This window comes from Schistocerca cancellata, chromosome 4, assembly GCF_023864275.1.
Source record: "Schistocerca cancellata isolate TAMUIC-IGC-003103 chromosome 4, iqSchCanc2.1, whole genome shotgun sequence".
In the NCBI taxonomy this organism is placed as follows: Eukaryota; Metazoa; Arthropoda; class Insecta; order Orthoptera; family Acrididae; genus Schistocerca; species Schistocerca cancellata.
Genome location: NC_064629.1, coordinates 583,996,475 through 584,023,491, shown reverse-complemented (window position 1 = coordinate 584,023,491; position 27,017 = coordinate 583,996,475). Strand labels below are relative to the sequence as shown.

The 27,017-nt window shown below is 45.1% G+C and overlaps 1 protein-coding gene and 1 pseudogene across 1 annotated transcript in view; both read right to left on the bottom strand.

Moving 5' to 3' along the window:
• The window catches only part of LOC126183839 (relaxin receptor 1-like), an 847,723-nt gene that overhangs the window by 346,177 nt on the left and 474,529 nt on the right, over positions 1-27,017 (bottom strand). The window lies entirely within an intron of this gene.
• LOC126185770 (5S ribosomal RNA) lies at positions 4,763-4,879 on the bottom strand (annotated as a pseudogene).

Genomic DNA, 27,017 nt, shown 5'->3' with positions numbered 1-27,017 from the left:
AAAGCGTCTCTTTGAAGACCTCGACGAAGGCTCTTTGACACAGATGTTGGTTAGGCCTGTATAGTGTCGCCAAATTGTAATCACTCCCAAACGAGACCGAAATCTAACCTTAGCCGCAGAACTATGAGTAAATCGAAGGATGTCTTCAAGACAATTTGCCTGCAAAGCATTCAGTCGTCACAGGAATTTCAGTTACATAGAAAATCCCCAGAGCATTTGCTTTGTATGACAGACGCGTAGATAACGGCAGTGAACTGACCTGCTTATTATTTTTGAGTCTGCAACATCCATCTGGATCATAAATGTATGGAGGAACGTGATCTTTACAGATGAGTTCTACACTGATGTGCCAAAGAAATAGGCATGAGTATTCAAATACAGAGAAATGTAAACAGGCAGAACACGGCTCTGCGGTCGGCATCACCTATGTACGACAAGTGTCTGGCGCAGTTGTTAGATCGATTACTGCTTCTACAGTGGCAGGTTATCAAGATTTAAGTGAATCTGAACGTGGTGTTATAGTCGGCGCACGAGAGATGGGACACATCGTCTTCGAGGTAGCGATGAAGTGGGGATATTCCCATACGACCGTATCACGATTATACCATGAATATTAGGAATCCGGTGAAACATCAAATCTCCGACATCGCTGGGGCCGGAAAAAGATCCTGTAAGAACAGGACCAACGACGACTGAAGAGAATCGTTCAACGTGACAGAAGTGCAACCATTCCGCAAATTGCTCCAGATTTCAATGCTGGGCCATCAGCAAGCGTCAGCATGCGAACCATTCAACGAAATATCATTGATATGGGCTTTCGGGGCCAAAGGCCCACTCATGTACTCTTGATGATTGCATGGCACAAAGCTTTACGTCTCGCCTGGGCCCAACACCGACGTTGGACTGTTGATGACTGGAAACATGTTGGCTGGTCGGACGAGTCTCGTTTCAAATTGTATCGAGCGGATCTACGTGTACGAGTATGGGGACAACCTCATGTATCCATGGACTCTGCATGTCAGCATGGGGCTGTTCAAGCTGGTGGAGGCTCTGTAACGGTGTGGGGCGTGTACAGTTGGAGTGATATGGGACCCCTGACACGTCTAGATACGACTCTGACAGGTGACAGGTACGTAAGCATTTTGCCTGGCCACCTGTATCCATTCATGTCCATTGTGCATTACGTCGGACTTAGGAAATTCCAGCAGGACAATGCGACGTCCCACACGTCCAGAATTGCTGCAGAGTGGCTCCAGGAACACTCTTCTGAGTTTGAACACCTCCGCTGGCCACCAGTCTCCCGAGACATGAACATTATTGAGCATATCTGGGATTCCTTGCAACGTGCCGCTCAAAGGAAATCTCCACCCCCTCGTACTGTTACGGATTTATGGACAGCCCTGCAGCATTCGTGGTGTCAGTTCCCTCCAGCACAACCTCAGACATTATTCGAGTCCATGCCACGTCGTGCTGCGGCACTTCTGCGTGCTCGCGAGGGCCCTACATGATATTAGGCTGGTGTAACAGTTTCTTTGGCTCTTCAGTGTATTTGTGTGCATAGAATGATTCCCGTCGCACGTTAGACAGGTGAGGACGGTAACTGGTACGACTCTCCAGGTGTATAGTATGTTTAGACAGTAATTCCAGTACGAATCAATAAGTTTTTGTAGGCGAAGAATTCAAAAGGCCAGTGACATCTCCGGATATGAATCCTCCACAACTTTGTAGAGACGAATTCAGCTCTTTTCCAGGAATGCGAATAGATTTCTTAAACCACTTCATACAGAGTATGAAACGATGCTCATAAAATGAAGTAGCTAGAAGTAACTGTCTTAATTTTGTGTAAGTTTTTTCTGGATTTTACCATTATTTTCTTAACGAGTGTCTTTAGTTTCAAAACTTTATAATTATCTGTATCGAAGAATATTTTATGCGTCATGTTCTCTAGACAAGATTTGCGTTACGATGTAGCTATACCGGAAACATTTTCGGGAATTTTTCCATCATTTCAGGAGTTTGCTTAAGTTGTGGTAAGTAGAGTAATGCTAAGAGCTGTAAAGAAACCGACTCGAAGTTGTAGCGTTGAGAACTTCATATTCCTGTTTATAAGTTTCTGACATCGTATATCATTCATTCATCTCTTTCGCGTGAAACCAGTTTCTGGGAAGAAGTCAATGAAAGTAGTCGACACAGTTTCGCATATTGACCGAGTTATTCCTTCTTTCTTTTCAAGTGAAACCAGTCTATAGTTTTACTGTCGTCTGAACTATGTATTTTATTCGTTTTTCCAACTGAAACCAAACTTCAGTATTTTTATTTGACTGAGCTATATCCATCATCATTCATTCTTCTGAACTGGTAGGTTCCTACCCCTAGAACTACGTGAAGACACTGTCGGGGGTACACGAAAGTTGAAATAAGCGCTATACGTAAGCATTTAATCACATACTGAATAAACAAATTAATATTTTACTCATTTAAAACTGATTTATTTATATATTGTTCGAGATTAATAACTAACCAAACTGTATCGTTGGGGGTACAAAGTTAAGCATAAAAGGTGCCGTAGGAGTACGTGAAGAGGATAGGAACATTGCCAGATTTCAGGAACTGTTTGCATTCTGTTTTACTGGAAAGCAGTGGTGGCGGTGGCCATTAATTAAATTTGAAAACTTGCGGCGACCACGCGCAGTCGACGTAAGCAGCCTCCAGCAGGCTACCAGGGCAGCATCCGTCGCGAGAAGGTGGCCAACTAGCGCGTGGGCCGCATGCCTTCACGGGCGACGAGGCCTCCCCCTTGCGTCGGATGTATTCCTGGCTGCCAAAGTCTGCCGACGGCGGTACCACACTCCCGGTCCCAATGATGGATGTTGCCGCCCCTGGTAAGACTGACTGACGGCTCCTCCCTATAACCTGAGCTGAACTCTCCACCATGTTCTCCCCAAAGTATAAGATATTCATTCTTGTTCACATATAAGTCACAATGTGAGTGGAGATTTCTAGTTAAATGTATTGAAGAATTCGTCGCAACTGGTGTCTGCCATGGCGTCCACAAACGGAAGGACAGTTAGTTATGTGACTACGAAAAATAAAATTTTTCATAATATTTTTGTCTTGTGAGAAATGTTTCATGGCAAAGTGAAATCTGAATACAAAACCGAATAACAATCAAATTCGAGCAAAAGATCCGTGTACTTAACATTATAATTACGAAGTATTTACTACGTATTATACCTGAAGAGGATAAGAGTGTTATGTTCTTTTTGCTATAAAGAAACGGGATCAGTCGTCGTCATCTTTCTCTTACGCTTTGTTTTGTGTCGAATGCAGTCGCTGTATCTGACGATATGAGATTAAGTATTTCTAGCATTTTCTAAATACAGCGCCACCAGTTAACACAGCATAGCTGGTGGACGACAATGCGCCGCCATTACGTGGCAAATTCGAATGTACTCAAATATTGATTTTCGCCTTTTTCAGTAACAGCAAGAGACTACCTAAAAGTATTCCACTTAAGAGTGTCTATCAGAGTACAGATATGTTTTCCAGGTTTTCTCAGTCTCTACAACGTTTTATTTCCAAGCTACGAACAGCACCTTCGTCCTGTACTACTGTTAGGAATTTAAATAATATAAACTATATTCGGCCCCGTAAATGGTAAAAGTGATTTTAAGTAACTTTTCAAAGATAATATTCAGAATAATATTCACTTTTACAATTCTTATTTCGCTCTTGTCTTAAGGATAGACCACATTGAAAAGTTATTTTTCGCAAATATTAGACAGGCTTGTAGTCAGATTAATACTAAACAGACCCGTACAGTGACAGACGAAGTATTGCTTAGCTGTGAACTGCACCAATCATTGCAAAAATGATTTTGGCATGTTTAAATGACCCAGAGCAAAGAAAAAGATGGGCCATGCATTGCAGCAGAGAGAAGACGTGACGCTCAATTGTGTAGTGTAAGTATATAATAAAAGTAGCTACAAACGTGAAACTAATTGTTTACAATTGCGTTTCTTCCCCCAGTCGAAAACTATACTGAAACGGTTTGTATCAGAAATTTTCGATTCCTAAGATATTTTTGCAATAATACGTAACCCTATTTCCTATATAGGTGCGGTAGGACGAGTGATAATGATGACATTTATATAGCGGGTTGGTCATTGTGGGTCATACTAACCTAACATGAAATGCACAAAATGAATACTGGTTAAATAATACACGAAACTGCTAATAAAAATTCGTTTCACTGTAACAGGGACTATACTTCCCCCCCCCCCCTCTGTACAACAAAAATGCCGCATTTCGAACAGTACCTACTTATGGTTAAAAAATAAACACCACTTTTGCAAGTGCCTGTACACGGGCAAAAACTAATAAACAGGCACAGGTTGTTACTGTACAATACCGATATTTTAAGACATTGGTACGGAGTTTTTAACTCATTATATTTAATATTTACAAACTACCACGCTAGTTCCGAGCCTACATTTCTATCGCCGTGTAATATAATATTTCAGTATTTTTGTTATATGAAAAGCAGCAGCAGCAGCAGCAGCACTCCGTCTTCAGGCCGCAAGCGGCCCATCGGGACCATCCAACCGCCGTATCATCCTCAGGTGAGGATGCGGATAGGAGGGGCGTGTGGTCAGCACACCGCACTCCCGGTCGTTATGATGGTTTTCTTTGACCGGAGTCGCTACTGTTCGGTCGAGTAGCTCCTCAATTGGCATCACGAGGCTGAGTGCACCCCGAAAAATGGCAACAGCGCGTGGCGGCTGGATGGTCACCCATCCAAGTGCCGGCCACGCCCGACAGCGCTTAACTTCGGTGATCTCACGGGAACCGGTGTATCCACTGTGGCAAGGCCGTTGCCGTTATATGAAAAGGACACTCTGAATATTTCTATAGACACGAATTAGTATTCGGTTCACTTCATATATGCAATATCGAATATTTTGCAAGAAATGTTGTAAAAAGTTGCATAACCACCCACCAAGATAAACACTGCCGAATCCTCAAAATTTGGAGAAACATGGCGAACGATTCAACCTGCTAAAGAGGAGCTCTAGTCCCAGGAGTAAAACGCATTCATTCACACAGCAGAATCGTGTCATTCGATTGTCTCGCCTTTAAATGAAACCACTCACACCCAGAAAATTACTGAAATGATCGATGTAGCCGACGTGGCCACAGAGATTAGTTTCATTTGGTTGTTGATTCATTCGACTGAAAAAACAAACTGGCTGAAATAAAAATCGACCGGCGAATCAGTTCTTAAAACCAATAGTTTTTCCCTTCAATACACATTAGAGACTGTAGTACTGAACAGAAACTGGGAGATCAATGCTATATATGTGATCTAAGTTTCCCGGCGTATTTTATTTTTTCGCGTAGAATTTTCGCGTGTCCGGCCAGGTCATTTAGTAATTACTACGAAATCTTTCGGCAAAGACTCGTACAGGTTGTCAAAAAAAAAAAAAAAAAAAAAAGTCGTCTTCTTTTAATCAAGGAGATCACAAGATACGGGAGTGTGACGTTGTCTGTAGGTCCGGGTAAGATTAACCAATAATATGGGCCCGTCAGGAGATAGAAGTGGACAGAGACATACGAAGAAATGCCAGGTTAGCCCTTGCAACGTATTCTTCATAACGCGCAGTACCAACGGGGAGGGGGGGGGGAGTAGGCGGGTGCTGGTACCATGTGCATACCTAAATAAAATTAAACTCCGTCTGAACAGACCTTGAAGACCCAATGGTGCCGACCGGCCGCCGTGTCATCCTCACCCAAGGGCATCGCTGGGTGCGGTTATGGAGGGGCATGCGGTCAGCACACTGTTCTCCTGGCCATGGTTAGTTTTCGTGACCAGACGCGAAATAAAATTTATAATTCAAATTTCTTTAATATTTATATTGACATTTATTAACAAAATATTGTATAAATAGCTACTGATGTGTAATAAAGGTCCAGAAACAATGAATTTCTTCTAGCACTCTCTACAAAAATGCACATAGTATTTTTCCCTTTTTTTCGTCTTTTCAGTTTATTTTGTCTTATTTTCTTGAGCAATATCTCTTTACGTTGGGAGTAAATCATTACAGAGTTACTTAAGATCACTTTATTATAATTAAAGCAATATTATGGATATTTTAGGATAAATACAGCAGTCTACATTAGCTCTGGGCTCAATAATTCATCACTTTCTTCGGAAACGTTTTCACACTTGGAACATATACCAGTTTTCTTGCTGTGTTTATTGCATGCGTATCTCTTACAATTGTTACGGATCATTGTTGTTTTGTTCACTTTATTGTACTTCACTGCTTTTGACTGGCTTTCACAACAACAAAAATGACATCTTCCCCTTCCTTCCTCAGCTTCCTTTGCAGCGAACTACGGCTAGATATTCCGTACAAGAATACCTCCCATGGGTGAAACCACACAATTCTGAAGTCCTCTAATACTTGTAACCCTTTCATCAATAAGCTGTAGTCCAAATTCTTGAAAAAACAGCCATCTCTTATTTGATTTTGTCTTATTCCACTCTAAGAAGTTGATCAGAAGCAGTGTATAACTATTTAACGCAGCTATGTCCACAGCAGTGTAAAAAATAGATAACGGCTGAGAGGTGGCATGAGCCCCCTCTCATATTTCTATCTTACGATTCTCCTCTCTAATTGCATGTGGTGGAAAGTTGCTATTCCTTCACACGCGGACTTCCCATGCAGCGTCTCTCGTCACCCGGGTGGTCCAGGGACAGGCGGGCTCTGCTGAACACTTGAAAGGGTAAGCCGACAGGTGTGAGGGAGTCGAGTGAATGCTTTCCAGACGCTGACATTGTCAAGAGGCACGCCCGCAGAGGCCTGAAGTAGCGGCTGGGCTAGAGGTTCCGTTACTGTGCAGAAACTTAGCGAAAACACTTTCTGGAGGGCTACCAGCGAGGCGTGGGAATGACTTGTGGACCCAGGCAGTTGTGGCGGGCAAATTCCCGCGTTTTCTGCCTAATCGTAACTGTGATTGGCTTGCTCAGGGCATAGCTCCGTGACGTAGCAAAATCGGCGCAGAAATTGGCGCCAAGAATCTCCATTGGTGGAATGGTAGTGTTCCAGCAATGGAGTGGAATTTTCCGCCGGTTTTCGAGTTGCTGATTGGAACATTTAACCACGGCCACTGTCGTGAGGGCGGGAATGTTACGTGTTCGGCCTGTACGGGTGCTCTAGGGTAGTCGGCTCTCGCCTTTCGGTCGAGGACATCGAAGCAACCAGCCATCGCCTCCGGTGCGCCAGATCGTGTCTGGCAGTTAAGAAGACAGTTTGGTAAGGTATGTCCGCAGCACCAGCAGACAGGGATTTTCCTAGGTGATAATCAGACCTCAGCAGAGAGTGCCTGTTCGTCTTTTTCTAACTTTGTTCTGTCTTGGGTAACAGCAATTAATGTTGGGTTGGCTATGTGTTTTCTCTAAGATTTGAGTTGCAAGGAATTGGCTGCACATACCACTTCGTCATAATCCTCACAATCTAAACTCCTGGAAATGGAAAAAAGAACACATTGACACCGGTGTGTCAGACCCACCATACTTGCTCCGGACACTGCGAGAGGGCTGTACAAGCAATGATCACACGCACGGCACAGCGGACACACCAGGAACCGCGGTGTTGGCCGTCGAATGGCGCTAGCTGCGCAGCATTTGTGCACCGCCGCCATCAGTGTCAGCCAGTTTGCCGTGGCATACGGAGCTCCATCGCAGTCTTTAACACTGGTAGCATGCCGCGACAGCGTGGACGTGAACTGTATGTGCAGTTGACGGACTTTGAGCGAGGGCGTATAGTGGGCATGCGGGAGGCCGGGTGGACGTACCGCCGAATTGCTCAACACGTGGGGCGTGAGGTCTCCACAGTACATCGATGTTGTCGCCAGTGGTCGGCGGAAGGTGCACGTACCCGTCGACCTGGGACCGGACCGCAGCGACGCACGGATGCACGCCAAGACCGTAGGATCCTACGCAGTGCCGTAGGGGACCGCACCGCCACTTCCCAGCAAATTAGGGACACTGTTGCTCCTGGGGTATCGGCGAGGACCATTCGCAACCGTCTCCATGAAGCTGGGCTACGCTCCCGCACACCGTTAGGCCGTCTTCCGCTCACGCCCCAACATCGTGCAGCCCGCCTCCAGTGGTGTCGCGACAGGCGTGAATGGAGGGACGAATGGAGACGTGTCGTCTTCAGCGATGAGAGTCGCTTCTGCCTTGGTGCCAATGATGGTCGTATGCGTGTTTGGCGCCGTTCAGGTGAGCGCCACAATCAGGACTGCATACGACCGAGGCACACAGGGCCAACACCCGGCATCATGGTGTGGGGAGCGATCTCCTACACTGGCCGTACACCACTGGTGATCGTCGAGGGGACACTGAATAGTGCACGGTACATCCAAATCGTCATCGAACCCATCGTTCTACCATTCCTAGACCGGCAAGGGAACTTGCTGTTCCAACATGACAATGCACGTCCGCATGTATCCCGTGCGTGTTCTAGAAGGTGTAAGTCAACTACCCTGGCCAGCAAGATCTCCGGATCTGTCCCCCATTGTGCATGTTTGGGACTGGATGAAGCGTCGTCTCACGCGGTCTGCACGTCCAGCACGAACGCTGGTCCAACTGAGGCGCCAGGTGGAAATGGCATGGCAAGCCGTTCCACAGGACTACATCCAGCATCTCTACGATCGTCTCCATGGGAGAATAGCAGCCTGCATTGCTGCGAAATGTGGATATACACTGTACTAGTGCCGACATTGTGCATGCTCTGTTGCCTGTGTCTATGTGCCTGTGGTTCTGTCAGTGTGATCATGTGATGTACCTGACCCCAGGAATGTGTCAATAAAGTTTCCCCTTCCTGGGACAATGAATTCACGGTGTTCTTATTTAAATTTCCAGGAGTGTAGTTTAGGGACAACTTCACATTCACAGCGTTTGTTTGAGTATCCAATTTGAGCCAATTTGATGTATTGTAAATGTTTCATGTGTTTTTGTTTATTATTTTGTGTTTAGTCTTAATAAATCATATTGTTATTTTGGACAGAACTTTCATTTTGTTAATCGGTAGAGCAACCCTATCATTCCTCACTATGTTAATGAAACCTTTGTTTATTTAACTTAACTATCAAATTAAATTATTGCAGGTGCCAAACTCTCTTCTGCTCTACTGGCAGGGTTAATTAGAGTCAGTTCGCGTATTTTTTTTTTATCCTTTCGCAACAGCAAAGTCGGAGTTAGAATAGGGGGGGGGGGCTTAGAGCATCATTTACATAGGTAGATTCTAGAAGAATTTAATTTTAAATACACTGCTAGCCCCGGCACCTCGCATAAAATGGCGACCCTGCCAGGATCTTCCCTGTGAATCGCTGATAAGCAAGTGGTATTATCAGTGGTGACACTCAGAATTTTTTTTGCTTAATTTTTTATTGATTAATACCCAAGTTTTTTTTGGTAGTTCCGCGTTTAGTTTTAAGTAGCGGCGCATGATTACAGTTTTTGTTTTCAGTGTATATATTTTTTTGTTCATTGTTTTTGTGCTCCTTTGATGGTGTGTCCGTATCACATCACACTTTGTTGGGTTTGTGTGCGGTTTCTGTACCACAACAAATCGTGCGTATAATTACAGCATTGGAGCGGCGTTGTTGAAATTTTATGTCTATGTGTAAAAATATATGGAGTAGATTAATTTTATTGTGCATTTTAGATAAATTTGTTTTTCATGAATGGTAACGAGAAGTAAGGCACGACTGTTATCGTGTGAAGCTAAAACAAAAGAGGATAGCATAATGGATAAGGGGCAGTTTACCGACGGGAATAGGTTCGGAGATGAGATGGGCACATTTTTAGCAGGACAGGACGCCAGGGTCATTGATGAGGAAGGTGGTTTGGACGTGATCTTAGAGCAGCGTTGCGGCCGTGATTATGATAGTGAGGTAGAGGATGAAACAGAGACAGGCACACAGGTCGAGACGGTAGCAGAAGTTTATAATCAAACGAACGAGAGCAGACAGGGGCTAGCTCGGCCACGTCAGAGCTCTAGCGCCCAGGTGTCCAGAGTTACATCTCCCACGTTTGAAGAGGATCAAAAAGATGACGTAAACCCAATACTGAGCTTCCTACGATCAATGAAAGAAGAAGCTGACGAACAACGTAAGAAGGAGAAGGAAGAAGATGAGAAACAACGTAAGAGGGAGAAGGAAGAAGAGGAGAAACAACGTAAGAAAGAGAAGGAAGAAGCTGACGAACAGCGTAAGAAGGAGAAGGAAGAAGATGACAAACAACATAAGAAGGAGAAGGAAGAAGCTGACGAACAGCGTAAGAAGGAGAAGGAAGAAGATGAGAAACAACGTAAGAGGGAGGAGGAAGAAGCTGACGAACAGCGTAAGAAGGACATTGAGGCAATAATTTCGCATATAGGGGAAATTCGTGGGGAATTACTAACAATAAAGAAAGAATGTGGAGAAGCAAAACAAATGTCAATGGTAGCACAAAAAGTAGCAGGCCTAGCCAAAACGGCAGCAACAGGGGCAATGAAAATCGCAAAAGTAACTTCTCAACTCGCAGAGCGCTTGCGACGTGCGACACAAGCACACTCAAAATCCCTAGCGGTCTTAAAGACTCAAGGTAATATTGTGGTTACGAACATCACGAAACGAATGAAAGAAGTAGAGAGTCGGATAGCAAAACTAGAGCGAAACGGGCACACGAGCACTGCGCGTTCGGATACCAATGATGGAGTACACAGAATTGTGTCTCCGAGGAAAAGCCCGCCGTGCTCTAGCCCAGTGACAGAGTGCGGAACTAACAATGCAGACGCAGAAACAGAGAGTAATAGCTCCAATAATTGCAGCCCACTTAGAAGAGTGAATGCTGAATGCCACGTCCACTGTGATACAGAAGTAGCAAATCACAGTTATCAACAGGATAGATCAGGACACTCAGCAGACGTGCAAGTATCGAAAACGAGTGACAACAGAAGTGCGAGGATCGGACAGGATTTTGATCACAATCACATCCTGTCGATACTAAAATTCCAGAAGTTCAAAGATAATGGAGGGTCGATGCATCCGAAGAGCTGGGTGACGCAGTTTACAAATTCATTACCGTCATCATGGCCAACCCAGGCAAAATTAGAATTCATGTGTGGACACATCGAAGGCCAAGCCGCGCAAAAGATGCGGGGTGTGGCAGCGACGTGTCGGACTTATCGGGAATTTGTTGGTGCATTCCTGCGCACCTACTGGTCAAAGGAAACGCAAGACAGGATTAAAGAGGAAATAATATTTTGTCCTGAACTGGAAGTGTCCGGGCATAGGAACGCAACCAAATTTTTTGATGATTTACTCAAGAAGAATCAGTTTTAGATAGTCCATATAGCAACGGAGAAATCATTAAATTTTGCTTTTCCAAATTGCCTGCTAGGTATCAACAGACACCTGTCGGGAAGTGTGGATCTGACATAGAAGCATTCAAGAGTCTATTGCGCGAACTCGAAGTAGTCTTCGATAAACAAGACGCAAAGGACAGGAAGAAGGCGCAAAATAACAAATACCACGGGCCAGCAAGGGAAGACGACAACAGATCGCATAATCGCACTCGTCAGTTAGGAAACCAGGGTTACGGAAATCAAGGTTACGCTATTCAAGGTTATGGAAACCAGAGACACGGAAACCGGAACGTCAGGGAACAGGGTCAATCTAGACAAGGAATCTGGGACAGGAGGAATAACGAACGGCAAAGCGACCGTAATTGGAGAGAGCGAAATCAAGGACAACAGGAGGACCAGGAGATTGAAATTAGACCTGCAAATCCTAATGCACGTCAGAGGAGGGGGAGTCTAACAAGGGATTGGCGCTAGTCCATAGGATTCCACCACATCTCTCACACAAAGAAGTTCGTGGAATAATAGTAGTTTAAGTGGTGTACATAGTAGAATAGGCAAATATATGAACCTTTCTTCGGGCAACAATAATTGTTGCATTAATAGATTAAGATTGTTAAATTATTAACACGCTGCGTTTTCTCGCATAAGAATTTACTGCTGCTAACTTTTTTTGTTTATGTTCGCGACCTCCACTGTCGATGCGATAAGAGGCACTACCTTTCCATGAGCAATGTTTTTGTCCTTTCCTATCTGGTGTCCATGTTAAGGGATAGTGATGAGTGTCGAGATGTCGCACAAACGGGCGCATACAAGAACGTGCTCTTAGAAGCGTTCTGAGAAGTCGTGATACGCTCCATAGCGGCCACAACCAGTTCGTGAGACGTTCATACCAATGCTTGCAGGCACGCGTCAGTGCACTGCAAGATTGTGGTATATTGCGTGATTTCGAGGATGAATATGGGCAGTATAGTTTTTACAGTGATGCGCCAGCATCGTTGTCTTGCAAGTCGGGGTGAACCTGTGAGCGTTTGACTCCAATGGTGCCCTAGACGGTAGAAATGCGGGCATAAAGCCTACCATGCCAATGTGCTGGTTGGGGATTTAGCGTGCTGCTTGTGACTGTCACAGATGAATAACCAAGGAATTATACTTGGAAATTCGTGACATACTGTGTAGCTGATGTGTGGTGGGCGACGGAATCCTCAACAGGAACCAGTCCTGGCTTGGTCATATTACATTGCCTCTGGAAAGGTGTGCTTTGATCGCGAATACTGCATCACATAGAGAAGGAAGTTGCAACTATAAATTTATTGTCGTGTATAGCCATGGCTAACCCAGTCTCTGGAGTTTCAGTGAGGCGTAATGAAAACTCGGAGGTCATGTCGTACGGCGCGCACATCACTGTCGGCAATAGCGGCGAGCAGCGAGACATCTCAACGGAACAGGAATTACGTAAGAGTGTTGTATAAGGTAAAAAAGAAAAAAAAATTAATAATAATAGAGAGAGTACCATATACTAGGATAAATTAAACTTTAGGATTTTACAATGACTAGATCCTTAAAAGTGTGGCGGTTTTCTACCACTAGTGTTCAGCAGAGTGCGCCTGTTGAGATGCTATTTTTCAGGTCACCAAACCACAGACCCGAGATGGAGGGACGACGGGCGAGTGAAAGTAGCATAGTTGCATGTTCTTTATAGCACAGTAAAACTTAGACCTGCATAACAACATAATTTAATTAAAAGACATAGAATGTAGATCGTTGGCAAATGGTAGTTAATTCTTGAGCATGTCTACTGTCGATCTATATAATTAATAGTAATATTAGTGCGGGCCCGCACATTCAGCTGTTCTTCCAGTGTAGTGTCACACACCATGTACAGTAGTGAGACCGGTCTCTATTTTGTTATAATGATAGCCATAGATTAATAACTATAAAAGTAAAATAAGAGTGTCTGAAATGACAGACCATCAGTGTGTCATTATGTAAATTTATTATAACATAGAAGGTCATGGGAAAAAGTTAGGCATAAGATTTTTGTCAGAACTGTGCAGATGACGGGTATTGTGGGAATGCAGAGGCCAGCCAGCGCAAAAACAAGAGGTCTTCGGCTACCTGCCAGAAGGCGAGCGTCCAGTCCTGCAAGCTGACAGTCACCGGGCCGTATACCTGAGGGATTAGGCGGGATCCTCGTCGGGCCACAAGCGAAAGTGAGGCTGGCCGTTGACACTGACACGCGCCCCACACGCGACAGCCTGCTAGCTCTCCGGACACGGCAGCCGTTTGGAGGGATTCCCTGCGGCAGACCACGTTGTCGTGAGTACACGAAGAAGATCACATATCGTGTCAGAACCTGCGCCTCATGTGCCTCAGGATAGAAAGGGATGCTATATACTCACCTGTTTGGGTTTTTACAACTCACTAGCATTGGCCGATCTGCATACACAAAGCAGTATCGTGCCACACTAACAAATGTATGGTCTCATTTCTAACTTCTCCTCTCTATTAGAGAGCAGTTTTAGCAATCGTTCTCCTAGTTCGATCCTGTATGGACGACCTCACACACTTGTGGAGTCACTCCACGTGCCATCATCCCTCGTCGAACTGCAATATTGGGAAACGTAAAGTACTGTCCAGCGAGGGAAGAGACCTAGACTAGTGATGTATCCCAACAATTAGACCTCAGAGACAATTAATCGACGTGAGGAGAGCCTATCACTGTGTCTTCCTACCGTACTGCCGTGATCATATGCGTAGGTCTTGGTGCAATCTCAACAGAGTACTGCAGATGCTCCAGCACACCCTATTGCCGTTGCAACAACGTAGCAACAACACCCGACGTTTAGCCCTATGTGATGTCAGTACTGTGGAATTTGTGAAACGCTTCGAATATTTCTAACAATGCGATTTAGTGCCTCATTCTCAGCACAGTCGTGAACTTTGTGCAATGTGCACGCACAACTTGATTCCCATGAACCTTGTTTTTTTTCTTAAATTTCTTTCTCTAACGTTGTTTTTGTAATGTATGTTGTACCTTGTATGTGTTTGTGTTTTACACTGTAATTCTTATTACAAATTACTGTATTGTTCTCCACACCATGTTTTTTTGTATTTTGTATTTATTGTTGTGTGTATGCAAACAGTGTGCCTGAATTCCCCATAAACCGAAGCAGATACCACCACTGTCATTGTGAATGGACCATCAGTTCAGGGAACATTTTGTAAAGGTTATTCTTCTGCAGGGAGACAGAATGAATCAGAGGTTGTAATTAGATTCTGAAAGCTCACAAAGAGATTGTTAACTTAAATAGTATCATGTGTGAGTGAGTTCAGGTTAGTTTAATGATTAAAATTGTTGTAACATCTAGGGCATTTAATTGCGGAGCACTCCAACTCTGATTGTAAAGAATAAATTGCTCTATATTTGGCTCACATGCCCGGGCCATATTTAGAGAGTGAATGTCTGTGTGAATCGGTGTTTGAAAGGGGCTCCCTGGGTATGGATGTGTGATGTGAGTGTTAGTGTTCCATATTAAGAAGGTGAAGTTGGCTACATCATAAATAATCCTCCCTCTATGAGCTGCATTTTTCAGTTGCAGTGATTTTCTTTATAGAGTGCGGCATGTGCAGCCAGTTTGCGAGATTGTTCTTGGGCGATTGACACACTACCTTGCTCCTAAGTGAGCCAACCGCACACCAATTACAATCTAAAATGGCGCAGGGGCAATGAGAGGTGGCATGAGCCCCCTCTCATATTTCTATCTTACGATTCTCCTCTCTAATTGCATGCGGTGGAAAGTTGCTATTCCTTCACACGCGGACTTCCCATGCAGCGTCTCTCGTCACCCGGGTGGTCCAGGGACAGGCGGGCTCTGCTGAACACTTGAAAGGATAAGCCGACAGGTGTGAGGGAGTCGAGTGAATGCTTTCCAGACGCCGACATTGTCAAGAGGCACGCCCGCAGAGGCCTGAAGTAGCGGCTGGGCTAGAGGTTCCATTACTGTGCAGAAACTTAGCGAAAACACTTTCTGGCGGGCTACCAGCGAGGCGTGGGAATGACTTGTGTACCCAGGCAGTTGTGGCGGGCAAATTCCCGCGTTTTCTGCCTAATCGTAACTGTGATTGGCTTGCTCAGGGCATAGCTCCGTGACGTAGCAAAATCGGCGCAGAAATTGGCGCCAAGAATCTCCATTGGTGGAATGGTAGTGTTCCGGCAATGGAGTGGAATTTTCCGCCGGTTTTCGAGTTGCTGATTGGAACGTTTAACCACGGCCACTGTCGTGGGGGCGGGAATGTTGTGTACTCGGCCTGTACGGGTGCTCTAGGGTAGTTGGCTCTCGCCTTTCGGTCGAGGACATCGAAGCAACCAGCCATCGCCTCCGGTGCGCCAGATCGTGTCTGGCAGTTAAGAAGACAGTTTGGTAAGGTATGTCCGCAGCACCAGCAGACAGGGACTTTCCTAGGTGATAATCAGAGCTCAGCAGAGTGTGCCTGTTCGTCTTTTTCTAACTTTGTTCTGTCTTGGGTAACAGCAATTAATGTTGGGTTGGCTATGTGTTTCCTCTAAGACTTGAGTTGCAAGGAATTGGCTGCACATACCACTTCGTCATAATCCTCACAATCTAGTTTAGGGACAACTTCACACTCACAGCGTTTGTTTGAGTATCCGATTTGAGTCAATTTGATGTATTGTAAATGTTTCATGTGTTTTTGTTTATTATTTTGTGTTTAGTCTTAATAAATCATATTGTTATTTTGGACAGAACTTTCATTCCGTTAATCGGTAGAGCAACCCTATCATTCCTCACTATGTTAATGAAACCTTCGTTTATTTAACTTAACTATCAAATTAAATTATTGAAGGTGCCAAACTCTCTTCTGCTCCACTGGCAGGGTTGATTAGAGTCAGTTCGCGTATTTTTTTTTATCCTTGTGCAACAGCAAAAGTCGGAGTTAGAATAGGGGGGGCTTAGAGCATCATTTACATATGTAGATTCTAGAAGAATTTAATGTTAAATACACTGCTAGCCCTGGCACCTCGCACGGCCACCTTCTTGTAGTCCTCTTAGTTGAAAATTTTCTTATCATTTAATCGACTGTGTTAAGACCGCCTTTCGTCTCATTGCAATATAAATTTATGACTGTTTCCTCCTTAGTGTCAGTAGGTGAACGAATTGCAGTGTCATAATATTGAGTCGACAGCAACAAAATGGTTTTTTGGGGTTTTTCACAGAGGATATATGAAACAAGTGTGGTTGGGGTATTTCCAGTACTACAATCACTGAAAGCAAATTTACTGGAATATAATTCTGTTCTTGAGATGTCTTCAGTTCTTGAGGTATTTGCTTCCTGTTAGCTTGTAATGTTCCCACGAGAGTTAGCTTGTTATTCCTCCACAAATCTTCGGCCAAATCAACTGAGGTGCAATACCTGTCTGCGGTGACATTGCTCCCTGAGTTATGTATAGGAATAACCAGGCGTTTCACTACAGCGGCAGGTCAATTTCATTGTTGTGGACAATCATTTTTCTTCTCTGCATATGGCCCCATCCTGAGAACTTATTTAGTTTTAGAGTCTGTGAATATTCGTAGCTCAAATGGTTCAAATGGCTCTGAGCACTATGGGACTTAACATCTGAGGTCAATAATCCCCCAGAACTTAGAACTACTTAAACCTAACTAACCGAAGGACAGCACACACATCCATGCCCGAGACAGGATTCGAACCTGCGACCGTAGCGGTCGCGCGGTTCCAGACTGAATGAATATTCGTGTAAGTATACCATACTCCAGGCCTTCTTTCCTGATGACCTAGAAGGGACACCTGCCACGGAACAATGACAACTTTCCATCAATAACAGTGTGCATCCAGCAGAATAATATCTTGGCAGTAATTCATTCATATTATCAAATACTTCTCGTACTGCAGCAAACTTGTCATGTTCCCTGCGCTCGCGTCTCTCTGTCATTGATTATTACTATTTTAGTAAGCTGACGAAATCTAGTTCCACTTGTAGTAGCAGTATAAACAAATCTTCCTGAAGTGTTGGACCATAAATCGGGAATAGATGACTTACTGTTGCTCTCCTTCCCCGTGATAATAAGTAACGCTACATATGTCATGAACTCAAGTTTATCTGTTTTGGGTAAATTCTGTCTCAGTGCTTCTTCATTGGTACGCTTTATTACGATGTTAACAATTTCTGGAGAAAAAATATTTTCAAATGATTCTCTTATTGTTCCTACTTTACCTTCATTTCTTAAGTCTTCTCGCTTTGTGCTACTCGCCTTGTGATATGAGGAGGTTTGGACGTAAAAACTTTTCCAATGGTTGCAAAATACTTCTCACTGACCTCACCAGCTGCCTAATCATCCGCTGCAGGTACCCAGAGTTCGTCTTCAGAGTCTGTGTGTGCACCATCAATATCCACATCCCGCGGAGAACATATTCCTCTTCAGTTTCACTCGCCCCTTCATCGCTATCACCAAATTAAATTTCAGAATTTGTAGATTCTTCTAGAATGTCTGATACTTCTCTCTCAGTAAGAGAGCGACGGAACATTTTCAGTCACAGGTGTTTCTCATACTGGAGGAAACTGTACTGAATAGAAAAATAACAAGAAACAATCAGAAACCAAAGAGAAACTAATCATTGTTGAGATCATTGTTGCTACCTACAAAGAGAAATTCAGTGCTCAGAGGTCGTGCGGAGTGGTTGCGCGGTTAGAGGCGCCATGTCATGGTTTGCGAGGCCCATCCCGTCGGAGGTCTAGTCATCCCTCGGGCATGGGTGTGTGTCTTGTTCTTAGGAATGCCGGACATTTGCCACGCCGGACATTTGCCACACTTGCCCCTTCGCCAGGTAGCTTGAGTAGCGATCCCGCAGGTAAGGGACGCCCTTCCTCGTACTTGTTCTGTCCGATTTCAAACCGCCGTCTCCACATATTACTCGATACAACCAGTACGTAAGGGACCTTCTTCGACATCTTGGCGAAATACAGAGCTTCTTTTCCGAAATCGAAATACACTCCTGGAAATGGAAAAAAGAACACATTGACACCAGTGTGTCAGACCCACCATACTTGCTCCGGACACTGCGAGAGGGCTGTACAAGCAATGATCACACGCACGGCACAGCGGACACACCAGGAACCGCGGTGTTGGCCGTCGAATGGCGCTAGCTGCGCAGCATTTGTGCACCGCCGCCGTCAGTGTCAGCCAGTTTGCCGTGGCATACGGAGCTCCATCGCAGTCTTTAACACTGGTAGCATGCCGCGACAGCGTGGACGTGAACCGTATGTGCAGTTGACGGACTTTGAGCGAGGGCGTATAGTGGGCATGCGGGAGGCCGGGTGGACGTACCGCCGAATTGCTCAACACGTGGGGCGTGAGGTCTCCACAGTACATCGATGTTGTCGCCAGTGGTCGGCGGAAGGTGCACGTACCCGTCGACCTGGGACCGGACCGCAGCGACGCACGGATGCACGCCAAGACCGTAGGATCCTACGCAGTGCCGTAGGGGACCGCACCGCCACTTCCCAGCAAATTAGGGACACTGTTGCTCCTGGGGTATCGGCGAGGACCATTCGCAACCGTCTCCATGAAGCTGGGCTACGGTCCCGCACACCGTTAGGCCGTCTTCCGCTCACGCCCCAACATCGTGCAGCCCGCCTCCAGTGGTGTCGCTACAGGCGTGAATGGAGGGACGAATGGAGACGTGTCGTCTTCAGCGATGAGAGTCGCTTCTGCCTTGGTGCCAATGATAGTCGTATGCGTGTTTGGCGCCGTGCAGGTGAGTGCCACAATCAGGACTGCATACGACCGAGGCACACAGGGACAACACCCGGCATCATGGTGTGGGGAGCGATCTCCTACACTGGCCGTACACCACTGGTGATCGTCGAGGGGACACTGAATAGTGCACGGTACATCCAAACCGTCATCGAACCCATCGTTCTACCATTCCTAGACTGGCAAGGGAACTTGCTGTTCCAACATGACAATGCACGTCCGCATGTATCCCGTGCGTGTTCTAGAAGGTGTAAGTCAACTACCCTGGCCAGCAAGATCTCCGGATCTGTCCCCCATTGTGCATGTTTGGGACTGGATGAAGCGTCGTCTCACGCGGTCTGCACGTCCAGCACGAACGCTGGTCCAACTGAGGCGCCAGGTGGAAATGGCATGGCAAGCCGTTCCACAGGACTACATCCAGCATCTCTACGATCGTCTCCATGGGAGAATAGCAGCCTGCATTGCTGCGAAATGTGGATATACACTGTACTAGTGCCGACATTGTGCATGCTCTGTTGCCTGTGTCTATGTGCCTGTGGTTCTGTCAGTGTGATCATGTGATGTATCTGACCCCAGGAATGTGTCAATAAAATTTCCCCTTCCTGGGACAATGAATTCACGGTGTTCTTATTTCAATTTCCAGGAGTGTATTTATAACTTTTGGGAAACGAAAGCAATACCGACGATTATGTCAGTATATAATTAGTTCTGCCAAGTATAAATATAGATCCGTCTGTCTTTACGGTAGCTTCCTTTCACGCTTACTGGTCGCGATAGAAACAGTCCATCGGCAGGGGAGCAACAAGAAAGGAACGTTGTAAAGAGAATGCGAACGTACGCTATTCATTTCTTTTTTATCACTACATTTGTGCCTACTTTAATTACTACAACTGCATGCCCAAAAGACAATAAGGAAAGAAGAAGTGGGGATGTGAATGTTTCAAAAGAAGAACGACATACTGCATATTAATTTACTCTCTAAAATCCGATATCCCTTGCGGCGAAACATTAGTTAATGTGTAGCGGGACAATGTTCAAAACATGACTGAAAATACTTTCACTAAACAGAGATAAGAACATCTATGATTGACATGTCATCTAAAGTCGACGTACAATTTTGAAATGTTAGAAATAAGGAAATGAAGTAATACAGAATGATATGCTTGTAACGTACGTCGTTGTTCTGCATTGTTTAGCTCTGGTATTTACAGGGTCACAGAGAAAGCATCCTAGGTTTTGGAGGCAAAAGCCGTAATTGTAATGATCTACACTACAAAAGAAACAAGAAGCACAACTTAAGGAAAAATAATGTAATGTGTGTTTCAGCTCACAAACGACATTGGAGCAGATGGTTCCTGTGACTTAGTATGGGCAGAGGCTATGTTCGACAACCGGAATAAATTATTAACTGGCTCCTTTTACCGACCCCCGGTCTCAGATGAAACAGTTGCTGAACAGTTCAAACAAAACTTGTGTCTCATCACAATTATAGTTGGCAGTGACTCAATCTACCCTCCGTATGTTGACAAAAATACATTTTTAGACCCTATTGTAGATAGAAAACAACTTCCGTAATTGTACTAAATGCTTTTTTTAAATTATTTTGAACAATTAGTTCACGAGGCCAGTCAAATTGTAAGTGGTTACGAAAACACACTTGACCTCTTAGCCACAAATAATCCTGAGCATCACGACGGATACAGGGATTAGTGAACACACAGTCGAGTGAGACTCAATTCCGTAACAAAGAAATTCACCAAAACTAAACGCGAAATATATCTATTTATAAAAGGTGCTAAAAATTCGCTTGACGTCTTTCTAAGAGACAATCTCCAACCCTTCCAAACTATGTAAGTGAAGAGCATATGTGAGTTCAATTGCCGGCCGGAGTGGCCGAGTGGTTCTAGGCGCTACAGTCTGGAACCGCGTGACCGCTAGGGTCGCAGGTTCGAATCCTGCCTCGGGGATGGATGTGTGTGATGTCATTAGGTTAGTTAGGTTTAAGTAGTTCTAAGTTCTAGGGGACTGATGACCTCAGAAGTTAAGTCTCATAGTGCTCAGAGCCATTTGAATTTGGGTTCAATTCAAAGAAATAGTATCAACATCAACCGGGAGATTCATACCAAATAAATTAATAAGACACGGAACTGATCCCCCATGGTACACAAAACACGACAGAAAGCTGGTGCAGGAGCACCGAAAAAGGCACGTATAATTTAGACGAAAGCAAAATCTCCACGATCGGCGAAGGTTTACTGAGGCTCGAAATTTGGTGCGGATTTCAATGCGAGATGCGTTTAATAGTTTCCACAATGAAACTCTCTCTAGAAATGTGGCGGAAAATCTAAAGAGATTCTGGTCCTATGTTAAGTAAACCAGCGGAAAGGCTCAGTAAGTACCTTTACTGCGCGACAGCGATGAGGAGGAGGATGGGGAGACAAGAGACCCAACCCTTCGGAGCAGGTAAAATCGTGGCAAATGTCCGGCGTGGCAAATGTCCGCACACAGTTCTTAACATAAGGTAGTTTAAGTAGTGTTTATGTCTATTGATCAATGACCTCAGCAGTTTGGTCCCTTAGGAATTCACACACATTTTTTCAGTGCCCAGAGCGTGTAAACCGCCGAAATGTTACAATTTATGAAATAAAACATTCATTGTCGATTCACATTTACTGCTAAAAAAGTACACATTATGACGACCGTGATTAGACTTACATTAATGGATTAAGTTTATCTGAAAAATTTATATATTTGTAAAATTTGGTAGAGGAAATAAAAAACAATAAATATTTTAACAGAATTTTAAAATATGAAATGCAAATGTAAATTACAATATTCACAAAAGGAGGGCACAATGTACCCCCTCCTTGTTATTATAAGTGTTAAGGGTAGGAAGTAAAAGTTGCGATCTAGCGCTATGGGCGACTGTGTCTCGCAGGGCTTTCCCCGCAGATGCCATGTATCTCGCAGTGCTGCCTCTGTTGTATGCTGACCATAGTGTCAGCCACCCGTCACGAAGCGTCTGTGGTGGCCGGCTTCCTCTTCGTAATCGGCCTGAGTGGCTGGGAGGAGGTGGCGAGGGTCGGCATGGTGTCCTCCACTTCCTTCCACCCCGTGGCGGTAGCAGGCTCTTCTTTTGTGGCAGCCCGGAGGTCGTGTGAAAGAGTAGCACGTAGTTGCCCCAGCTGGAGGCAAGCCTCCGTCTCCGCAGCTAAGGCGGCTTGGAATGCGGCCCTCTGCCGCCATGACGACTTTGAAGCCTGCAGTTATCTGCCCGACGACATCGTACAGTGTGGTGCGTATGTCGTCATTCCTCAGCTGCTGTGTCGTCTGTGGGGTGGGCGGTGTTTACGCCTCGCCGGTGTTGGAAAATTTCGGCCGTCCGCGGACAGGGTGAACTACCACCTTCCACCGGCTCCTTCCTCTGCTGCTCCAGCCTCGAGTTTGTGGATCGGTGTAGTCGTCGTCTTCGCCTGTTTGTCCTTGTGGTTGGGAGCGCCATCCCGCAGTCGGTGCGGTTGCGGCTTGAAAAGGCCCTGCAGTCCCGTTCGTTGGCAAGACAGCGGGCGCACGTCGGCGTTTCTTTCTTGCCACGGCCGCAGGCGCTGCTATTGTGCGAGCCTAAGCATTTAACGCATTTCGCGGCGTTGCAGCGGAGCTTCGCAAAGTGTCCTTCTTGCTGGCACGTGAAACACTGGGACACATGGTCCAGTCCTGGTAGGAGAGCTTCCGCCTTCCGCAGTTCGAAGATTTCGTCGCTAATGGTGGGCGTTTGTACGGCGATGATGAACAGCTGCGGCCTCTTCTCGTTCGTCCGGTTAAGCCGGAACGTAACAGCCCTTCCCAGTCCGCCTTACCGTCACATATCCAAGGCTACACCTTGAGGAGTGCCTTGGTTGCCTTCTCTCGCTACTCTGGTATAGCTGATTCGTACACAAGCGTATCTACGATGTGGGCGCGCGCAGCGCTCTCGAGTGTCCTGCAGTCGGCCAAACTTGCTGCCTGCAACTCGATCGTGACATAAAACTCAACAAACTCGATGCAAAATTCGTGCTTCCAGCAGATGGCTATCTCATGGGACAACTCTTTCCACCCCGAATCTCTGTAGTGGATATGCAAGGGAGCGGCAGCCTTCTGCCTTCTGTTGATCGGCTAACTCTCTGAGGTGCACTATCGAAGGCCCCTTCACTTTCTTCAGTCCGCCTCGTCTGCTCATGCTGTGGCGCGAAAACATGACAATTTCTTCTCGCGTCGTGAGAACGACACACAACAATTTGCTCTCCGCACTCGCCACAGCACGAGCACGCCGTCTCAGCTCTCTGTAACGCAAAGCACCGGAGCGCGCAATAGCAGCTGTGCGCTCGCCTCAGCTGCTCGGCTTCTCTCCGCATCCTATTTATATTGGCTGTTGCCTGTATCGCTATCCGTGCAGTTGCGGCAGATGATGGTGGTATGGTGGGGGTAGCGATGCCCAGCTCCAAACGCTGGTCTCCAGCGTTCACGCTATCGCTAGCGAGAGCGAAACTCACTGTACCGGGACGCTATTCTTTTTCTAGGCTCAGTGCAGGGTTCCACTCCTGACTCAGTTGTAGGCCGCTACCTTTATTAACTAGACCATCTTGGACCTCGATGTCAATGGCCTCTTTAATCACGCAGTCCCAGGAGGAAGATTGTCTAAGTATTTTTGTGTTGGCCAATGTTTATATTATGATCGGTCACAGCTTATTTGGTGGTCTGACATAATTTACTGTGGTGTGTATGTTCATGCCACCCTTCTTCTAATGTGTGTACAGTTTCTTCAATGTATGTTTTGCCTCACTGGTAAAGGATTTGCTTGGCCCCTAGTTTTCGAAGGCCTAGATAATCCTTAAATGAGCCTAGTAGCATAGCGCTTAGAAGGAAAAGTGCAGTTACTTCTGTTTCCGTTATATCTTTCACAATGGTGGTTGCTGCGCCCATCGACAGACTGTGCAGCGGTCGCTTGTGGCTGGCTGAAGTAGATTTCTGACAGTGGGTTCGTAAGACACATTTAGTATATTGTTGTTGTGTTTAGTTTTGTTTCGTGTGATAAATAATTTTTTATCAAAAAGTAACGGTAGACTAATGATTTCGTCAGTGTTTGTACACTTTTTCTGCAAAACTAATCCCGATAGCCTTAGTGGCAGTGAAAACACGGAACTATTCGCAAAAGATATGAGTACCTTAATGTATCAGGTACGCTCAACTCTAGAATACCGCGCCGGCCGAGGTGGCCGAGCGGCTCTAGGCGCTACAGTCGCAGGTTCAAACCCTGCCTCGGGCATGTATGTGTGTGATGTCCTTAGGTTAGTTAGGTTTAAGTAGTTCTAAGTTCTCTGGGACTGATGACCTCAGAGGTTAAGTCCCATAGTGCTCAGAGCCATTTGAACCATTTCTAGAATACGAAAATACCACTCTACAAAGAGTCCCCTTCATACAAAATATTAAATGACTTTTACGAAACCATTTGCTAAAAAAACAACACATTTTCTCAAACGGAACACTGGAATTTCTGTCGCGCAGAAGAGTGTATTGGAAGTTTCTCAGTATTTATGGTTCAAAGGTTTTAAGTACGTAATGGCAAGAAAAGCCAACCAAAACCCTCCGGAACGTCATTTTGGAATTTTGGGGTCTATAAGTCGTGAAAACCACCCATCAACTGTATATTTTCTGCAATTACATATGTTATAGCGCGTGTATGTCCCCGTTAAGATGACTGTATCTGTATCAATGAACTGTGAACGGAATTCAGATGCGTATATATGCTAAAGAAATGATGATAGGGAACAAACGCATTAACTTTCTTGCTGAGTACAAAATTAAGGACAAAATGGTGATAGCGGACTGGGAGAACGATGTTCTTATGTCAAAAAGCTTAATAAACAGAGCGGGTGTGTGAAGTGTGCTCACACCCTTATGAATAAAAAGCCGTCTGCACAAAAGTTGGAACCTGCACAGCCATAGAGGACTTCGGCTCAATAAATGCCCTTTCTTATTTGACTTACCGTCCGAAAGCGTTTTCAACATTCTTTTACAGGTTGAAGTAGTTCTTGAAAGGAAACTGTCCTCCCCTCAAATCTATGGGGTGATATATTTTATGAGTGTGTAGACAGCACTGAAGAAATTGTTTTAGGAACATGTGATTTAGGATGTTGTTGGAACATAAACTGAACTTTGCCTGTAAATTAATTTTCCATTACATGAAGTTCTATGCCGCTTTTTCTTTCGTACGAAAGAAATCTGCAACGACCTCTTGTCAGCGAAGAGTGCGAAGTCATCACGCAAGCTCTCCAAGGTTTCCGATAACTAACAGCTACAAATTATATGGATGAGTTTATATTATCTTATTTCTCCTATGTTTTAGTGTATATTATTGATCGGTATGTGTCTCTATAGAAGATTTTTTGCATGTTAAGCTATATTTCCATTTCCGTCAATACATTTTATTTCCTTTTTACACGTGACCCGATGTTTCATAATTGCCTTAAAGGACGTCAACGTTTTATATTTCAATGCAGATCGCATAGTTCACTTACCTTATCTTAAACTTGTCAAACACAGCATAACCGGCAGGCCCGCGGAAACTTGACGAGTGCCTATACTTTTTCTTCTAGACGCTGTGCTAGAAGTGTCAAGACGAAATACTGATTTAACACTGTGTCGCTCCAAGATCCTGCCGACATCATGGAAGGATTGCCGACAAACGGGATGCGCACTAGTGACTTGTGCCCTTCTTTTTCTGTCTAAACGCACGCTTCATCTATTTGTGCTGTAATCATTAATTTGGGATGTCGTCTTGAGGTGGTTCAGTTCAGTAAGAAGGTTGTCTTGATCGGAGATGGATCGTGTTCTGTGAATAAGTGTGCATAAGACTCCTTCATGCTGCGAGTTGTGGTATCTACTGGGGGAATACATATACAGATCAGTGTATGTAGGTTTTCTGTACATGCTGTGTCCCAAAATTCCACTTTGTTTCCGTTTCACCAGGACGTTAAAAACAGGAAGGAGACATTCTGTTCCAGCTCCACGGTACACTGTTGGGAGTGCACAAAGTTGAGGTTATGGAGAAATTCACTTAAGCTGCTCCGTCAGTGTGGTCAAAAGACAGACGTGTCATCCACGTGTTCGAGGATCATCAGCGCTGTACCACCGAAGAGCAATATTGCAAGAGCGGCCATCCATGAGTTACGCGAATTCACCGTTCTGACTGCTGACAAAGGGAACAGTGCGATATTGCTCCTACGTTCAGAATAAAAAACAGATGTTGTATGGACTTCTCGATGACGCGGCGTACAGGACGATAGAAGGAGATCCGACAAGTCGCTTCCAGAGAAAAATCACCGAACCTCTTCGCAGTACCCTTGATGCGAAAACTCTTAAGAAACTTCGATCACTATTGCTGCACCACACCGCCACGAATGTACGGGCTGCCGGGGTCCACAAGAGGATATTCCACTGCGCTCCGTAGTTAGCAATATAGGAGCAGCAAAATACGGACAGGCCAAACAACTGATTGCCTTCCTGAGTCCTTCGGGGAAAGGCGAAATCACACCCGCAATTCCATTCATTTAGTACAATATATACAAGAATTTTGCCTCAGTGATAGTGACATGCTGGTGAATTTCGACGTAGTGCCCGTTTCACCAGGGTACCACAAAAGGAATCCATGGAACGTCATAAGAAAGGTGTTCGACGCCAGTCTGACGATACTGTTCGAGTTCGTGTTCACTTCAACGTACAGTCTGTTCGAGATGGAAATTATTATGAACAGCGTCAGGAAACAAACAAGTCT